General features: G+C 43.3%; 2 non-coding genes and 1 pseudogene across 2 annotated transcripts; all 3 read left to right on the top strand.

Annotated features, from left to right (window-relative positions):
* Positions 1–4,267: 4,267 nt before the first annotated feature.
* LOC133382642 (U6 spliceosomal RNA) lies at positions 4,268–4,371 on the top strand. Its single transcript, XR_009762029.1, has one exon. It is a non-coding gene; the product is annotated as a U6 spliceosomal RNA (small nuclear RNA).
* A 680-nt stretch (positions 4,372–5,051) lies between these two features.
* On the top strand, positions 5,052–5,144 carry LOC133382646 (U6 spliceosomal RNA; annotated as a pseudogene).
* A 1,234-nt stretch (positions 5,145–6,378) lies between these two features.
* LOC133382637 (U6 spliceosomal RNA) lies at positions 6,379–6,485 on the top strand. Its single transcript, XR_009762025.1, has one exon. It is a non-coding gene; the product is annotated as a U6 spliceosomal RNA (small nuclear RNA).
* Positions 6,486–7,046: the final 561 nt, after the last annotated feature.

Below are 7,046 nucleotides of genomic sequence, written 5' to 3'. Positions count from 1 at the left end.
GTTTGAATCCCACCCTTACCAGCCTTTTGGCCTCACACAGCAGGTTCCAGGGTGGATGGGTAGAGTAGAATATGGCACAGTACAGAGGTCTCGTCCCCTATCCCATGCTCTACAACTCTGTGCCGTGCAAGTCTCCCATCATCTTTTGCTGCAACTTGCATTACAATACTGTACTATCAAAGGGAGGAATGTCATGTTATCAAGGTGGGGGGAGGAGCTGGAAGGAGCCAGTGGGTTGGCCCTGTCCATAGTCACCTTTAGGGTTGGGATCTGTTTGTTGTTGGTATTTTGATTGCATCCTGTCAAACTGACAGGTGGTTCCTCTCCATTTTAGTTTGTTTATGGCAATCTTGTGCTGTTTGAATCCCCCCCACCCTGAATAGTAAGGGAAAGTGGCTGCCTGCCCGCCCACCCCATCGCCACCTCCCCTTTTGAATGAGAGCACTTTTACACATTGAATTGCTCAATGGATGGGAAAGGCCCTGTAGGAATAAAACATCTTGCTACTATAGCAGATGAGGGGGCTGAGTGGTGAAGGTGATCAGCTAAAAATCCATTGTGCTCTGCACGTGCGGGTTCAAATCACACCCTCATTAGCCTTTTGGCCTCACATACCAGATTCAGGGGGGCAGGTGGGGGGGAACATGGCTGACAAAGTACAGAGGCCTCATCCTCTACTCCATGCTCTACAACAACTCTGTGCCATGCAACTGTTGGTCAGTGACGCAGGTTGTGAGACTCACAGACAAGGTTTTTAGCAGAGAGAGAGAAACCTGAAGCAGAAGGGTTAAGCTGTGAGAACAGAGTTCCAGACAATCAAGGTCAGTGTGGCTGGCTGAGAGTGTGATAAGGTTGGAACTGGCAGGAACTCGAGTGTGGGGGAAGAAATGTCAATGGAGAAAGATGTCTCTAATGTCTTTGCCTAGTAAAGACTCTTACATGAAACTTGCCTGGCCTGTCTTATTCCTGTTCTAAACGGCTTTTGGATTCAAACCACGTCTGACCTACACATGCAATGCGCAACAGGGGTTATGGGCCCAGATTATGAGGCGTGGTAGCGGGTTCGAGAGCTGGTGAAGTGGCGTTGTTGCAGAGAGAAACAAAGCGCAAGTAAGAGGCAAGTAAGAGTGGGAAACATGGCGGTAAATCTATCTTCCGGGATGCCGATGGAACGACTGAATGCTGTAAATTACTCCAGCTGGAAGTGGAGAATGAGAGCAGTTCTGATTAAAGAGGATTTGAATGATGTCGTGGAAAAACCCCCTCCGGCAGCTCCTTCAGCAGCGTGGCTGAAGAAAGACGAGAAAGTGAAGGCTTTTATTACTCTGGGGCTATCAGATTCACAACTGTTGCTGGTGAGTAATGAGCCGACTGCTAATCAGATGTGGGAGAAGTTAAGAGCCGCGCATGTACAGCAAACTGCGGGAAGCAGGCTGTGTTTAGCACGGAAGCTATATCAGATGCGTTTTACAGATGATGTGAATATGGAAGAGCATTTGGCTGAATTTCGTAGATTAAATGCTGAGCTGCAAGATCGAGGCGTTCATCATAATGACTTGCAGATGGTTTATCTCCTGTTATCTTCATTTGATCAAAAATGGGACGTGCTGGTCGCTGGTCTGGAAAGCCAACCTGACGGGACTCTAACTTTGGACTTTGTGGAACAGAAACTTCAACAAGAGTGGTGTAGGAGACAAGAAAATAAGAAAATGGACTTAAAAGAGGCTGAGACTGTGTCTGTACAACAACGAAATCAAAGAAGCAGGGAAGAGACTAAAACATGTTATTTTTGTGGATCACGTGGGCATATACAGAGACATTGTTTAAAGAAGAGGAATTACAAAACTTTGAAAGTCAGAGGGCAAGCGTGAACTTTGTTTCTAAGGAGAGCAATAAACTGATTAACTCTAAATGGCTTCTTGACAGTGGAGCGTCTAATTGCCTAATCACAGACTCTAGTTTATTTTACACTTCAAAGCCGACGCAGGAGAAGCTTTATCTGGCTGACGGATCAACTCAGGACGCTACTGCGAGAGGAACGCTGAAGATGGGTAATTTGGGAATTTTAACAGATGTATTATTGATTTCTGGTTTAAAATATAACATTCTATCAGTGAGAAAATTGGCTCAAATAGGTTGTAAAGTTACATTTGAAGGGGATAGATGTTTTGTGAGAAAAGATGGTGAAATATGCATGCAAGGGAAATTACAGAACAATATGTTTATGGTTGAGTGCAAGCTTGATAAAGACATGTGTGCTTGGATAGCAGTAAATAAAGAGAAACATGATAATTGTGTCCATGAATGGCACAGAAAACTAGCACACACCCATTTTCAAAAGATACAAAACACCCCAAAATATAGTCAAGATTTGAAGTTAAAACACTGTGAGCATGTGGATGAGTGTGAGGTATGTTATAAAACAAAAATGACTGTGAATCCAGTAAATAAGAGCTGTGAAAGCACGACTACAGAACCCTATCAGCTCATACATGTGGATTTAGCTGGACCTTTTCAGTGCTCAAAAGGTGGAGCAAGGTTTTATTTAGTGATTGTGGATGATTTCTCAAGATTTACACATGTGTTCTTATTGAAAAAGAAAAGTGATGCAGAAGAGAAATTAAAGGCATTCATACAGAGAACAGAAACACAACATGGGGTTGTTATCAAGAATATCAGATCAGATAGAGGTGGTGAATTTACCAGTAATTCATTTCAAACATATTTGGAAAAGAAGGGGATAATTCAAAGTCTAACTGCTCCCTTCAGCCCATCCTCCAACGGAACGGCAGAGAGGAGGAACCGGTCATTGCAGGATTCATTGAGAGCAATGCTAGCAGATGCTGATATGAATAACACTTATTGGGGTGAATGTATTCTGTACACTGTTTATATTCAGAACCGCCTAATGCACAGAACAATAGGCATGTCTCCCTATGAGAAACTGACTGGAAGAAAACCCAGGGTGAAACACATAGAACGTTTTGGGGCAAAATGCTGGGTACATGTTGCAAAACACTCAAGAGAATAGGCAGGACGCATTTTGGGATTTCAGAATTCATATTATAGAGTTTGGTTACCTGAGAAACAACAAGTGGTGTTAAGCAGAAACATAAAGGTGATAGATAAACCTTGGAGAGACAGTCAAACAGTGATTCTAGAGAGTGAAAGCAAACAGGAAGCTGCAGATGTTCCTTTCGGGCAGCAAATTCCATTAAAAACTGCATTAAAAGATTTAATTCATAGTGGCAAACGTACTGTTAAAAGACTGAGAGGTGAAGACATAACAACACATGATACAGAAATACCTAGTACTAGTGGTGCTGGTCCGAGTAAAATTGAAAGTGAAGAAGAAATGGAAATAGATACGGTCAGGAAATCAGAGAGAAAAACGAAAGGTCAACCTCCTCAGAGATTTGCATTTAATGTCACACAACAGAATAATGAAACAGATGAAATTCCAGTAGAATGGGAAAAAGAGGGACCAATAGATAAAGAAACAATGGATCTAATGTGGAAGTTTTGTGTTGAAGAATGAAATGTCAATGTATCATCAAATAAAAGCAAACATGAATCTGTGAAACTTGTGTAAATAAAGAATAAAGAGAAACTGAACTGAACTGAAACTGTAAATAGAAACTGTAAGAAACCATGTACTGAAATGTATTTGTAATGAAAAGTTAATGTTGTAGAAATGTAATAATTGTAACATGAAGTTTTGTAGTCTGTAAGTCTCAGGTGGGGGCTGTTGGTCAGTGACGCAGGTTGTGAGACTCACAGACAAGGTTTTTAGCAGAGAGAGAGAAACCTGAAGCAGAAGGGTTAAGCTGTGAGAACAGAGTTCCAGACAATCAAGGTCAGTGTGGCTGGCTGAGAGTGTGATAAGGTTGGAACTGGCAGGAACTCGAGTGTGGGGGAAGAAATGTCAATGGAGAAAGATGTCTCTAATGTCTTTGCCTAGTAAAGACTCTTACATGAAACTTGCCTGGCCTGTCTTATTCCTGTTCTAAACGGCTTTTGGATTCAAACCACGTCTGACCTACACACGCAATGCGCAACAGCAACACCCCCCCACAATCATCCTTCCATACCAAGGCATTGTAATGCAAGTTGCAGCAAAGAGAGAAATTACTAGTACAGGGCCCACATGAAACAAAGTCGAGGGAGAGAGGGCTGCCCATAGTTGCCAGCCACAGTATTGGGCACAGTATTGCCCAATATTCTTGGGCAACCTCCTATTCAAAACTTTCCAAGAGGGCTGTTTTTTGTGCTCAGTTCTGTGACACATATACTGAAATTGGAATGATTCAGAGATTAACATGGCCCCTCCACAAGGATGACAAATAAATCTGTGAACTGTGATTATTTCCCCCCCCTTTCTTTGAAGCCCCATTGCTAAGTAAGATAAACGTGCTGGCAGAAGGGAAGTTGAGAAAGCTTCTTCATGTTTCGGCTTGTCTGGTGTGCCTGATGTCTGGAGTTTGAGTCCCCTGAGGTTCCTTGCTGCCAGAAAAGAGCAGGATGGTATACCTCCTTGAAAAATCTCTCCATGAGCTCACTTTCACAGGTGGACCCTGACTGCCCTTCTGGGTTGTGATATAAGAAGCCAGCACTCTAACATTCTTCCAATGCACAAACAATTGCAGAGCAGCTGAAAAAGGCCCCCAAGGAGTGAGAAGTCCTGTGCAATGGTCAATTATTGGATGAAGTGGCTGAGAGGTGAAGGCAGTGGACTCGAAATCCACTCTGCTGTGCAAGCATGAGTTCAAATCCCATCCTCATCAGCCTTTTGGCCTCACATAACAGATTCCTGGGGGAGAACTTGGTTGGAACAGCACAGAGGCCTTATCTGCTGCCCTGCCCCTCTCTCCCTCTGGGCTGTGTACTGTCCCATCAATCACTGCTTCAACTTGCATTCCAATGCCGCACAATTAGAGAGAAGGCAGAGACTTGGCAGAGACCAGGGTATAGGCTGTCCACGGTTGTTGTTCCCTTTCCATGAGGTGAAATTTCTTTGAGTGGCTGCCCTTTAAACCTACCCACGAAGGCTTGTTTCTTTGTTCACTTCATATACTAAAATTGGAACAATACACAGATTAGGATGATCCCTGCACAAGGATGACACAGAAAGCATTCCTTTGTATGTGTGTGCATGCGCACACACAAGAAAACTACTGTGCTCTTCATGTCATAGAATCATAGAATAGTAGAGTTGGAAGGGGCCTATAAGGCCATCAAGTCCAACCCCCTGCTCAATGCAGGAATCCAGATCAGAGCATTCCTGACAGATGGCTGTCCAGCTGCCTCTTGAATGCCTCCAGTGTTGGAGAGCCCACTACCTCTCTAGGTAATTGGTTCCATTGTCGTATGGCTCTAACAGTTAGGAAGTTTTTCCTGATGTCCAGTCGAAATTTGGCTTCCTGCAACTGAGCCCATTATTCCGTGTCCTGCATTCTGGGATGATTGAGAAGAGATCCCGGCCCTCCTCTATGTGACAACCTTTCACGTACTTGAAGAGTGCTATCGTATCTCCCCTCAGTCTTCTCTTCTCCAGGCTAAACATGCCCAGTTCTTTCAGTCTCTCCTCATAGGGCTTGGTTTCCAGTCCCCTGATCATCCTTGTTGCCCTCCTCTGAACCTGTTCCAGTTTGTCTGCATCCTTCTTGAAGTGCGGAGACCAGAACTGGACGCAGTATTCAAGATGAGGCCTAACCAGTGCTGAATAGAGGGGAACTAATACTTCATGTGATTTGGAAATTATACTTCTGTTAATGCAGCCTAATACAGCGTTTGCCTTTTTTGCAGCCACATCACACTGTTGGCTCATATTCAGCTTGTGATCAATGACAATTCCAAGATCCTTCTCACATGTCGTATGGCTGAGCCAAGTATTCCCCATCTTATAACTGTGCATTTGGTTTCTTTTTCCTAAGTGTAGAACTTTGCATTTATCCCTATTGAATTTCATTCTGTTGTTTTCAGCCCAATGCTCCAGCCTATCAAGGTCCCTTTGAATTTTCTTTCTGTATGTATGGGCTTGAATCCCACCTTTGTCATATTTTTGCTGCCAAGCAGGGGCTGCTGATTACCTGCTGCTCCATGTGGCCTTTTCTGCAACTTGCATTCCGATGCCACACCATCAGAGGGAGGAGTTAGCGGCACAGGCCCCAGATGAAACAAAGACCAAGTGAGGGGAAGGTAGAGATTTTGCAGGGACCGAGTGATCTATACCCCTTAGAAATGCAAATAATTAAGTGGTATATAAATGTTTTAAATAAATAACCCCGTCTGTGCTTGCTGTTTCCTTTCCTCCTCACTGTGAGGTGAAATATTTTTTGACAGCCACACATTTAAACCCTCCTGAGAGGGCTTGTTTTTGTGCTCACTATGGTGACACATATATTAAAATTTGAACAATACACAGAAGATTAGCATGGCCCCTGCACAGGGCTGTCACACAAATTCGTGAAATATTATGTATTTTTGTACTTTTAATTGAAGCCCTACTGACAAGACAGCAGGGCGAAGGGGAGCTGAGAGAATTTCTTTGTGGCTTCTGTCTAAAGTGCCTGTGTGGTGCTGTTAGTGAGCCTCCTCAGTAGACATATGCTTTACATACACACATTCTAAGAGTCTCATGATTTAGGATCTTTAGGCAATGAGAGATTGCAGCCTTACCCAGTAACTTACATTCGCACAGGCCTTAAAATGGGGGTAGTATTTGTCAAAAACATAGACAATCAAAAAGCACATTTACTATTATTTATTTATTACATTTATATACCGCCCCATAGCCGAAGCTCTCTGGGCGGTTTACAGCAATTAATGAGGAATAGCTCAGCAAAGTATGCACATCTATTATGGCAATGGGAATAGCTCATCAACAATATATACACACATTTCTTTGGCTTGGGGGAATTAGCTAAATAATTCTAATCATGACTAAACTCACACACATACAATATACATACAAGAAGCAAAGAGGCACACAAGGGGCAAGAGGAGAAGGGGTGATTAACTGGAAGGGTAAGTGTAAGGCGGTGTGG

Source organism: Rhineura floridana, chromosome 3, assembly GCF_030035675.1.
Source record: "Rhineura floridana isolate rRhiFlo1 chromosome 3, rRhiFlo1.hap2, whole genome shotgun sequence".
Taxonomy (NCBI): domain Eukaryota; kingdom Metazoa; phylum Chordata; class Lepidosauria; order Squamata; family Rhineuridae; genus Rhineura; species Rhineura floridana.
This window is presented reverse-complemented; position numbering and strand designations above follow the sequence as displayed.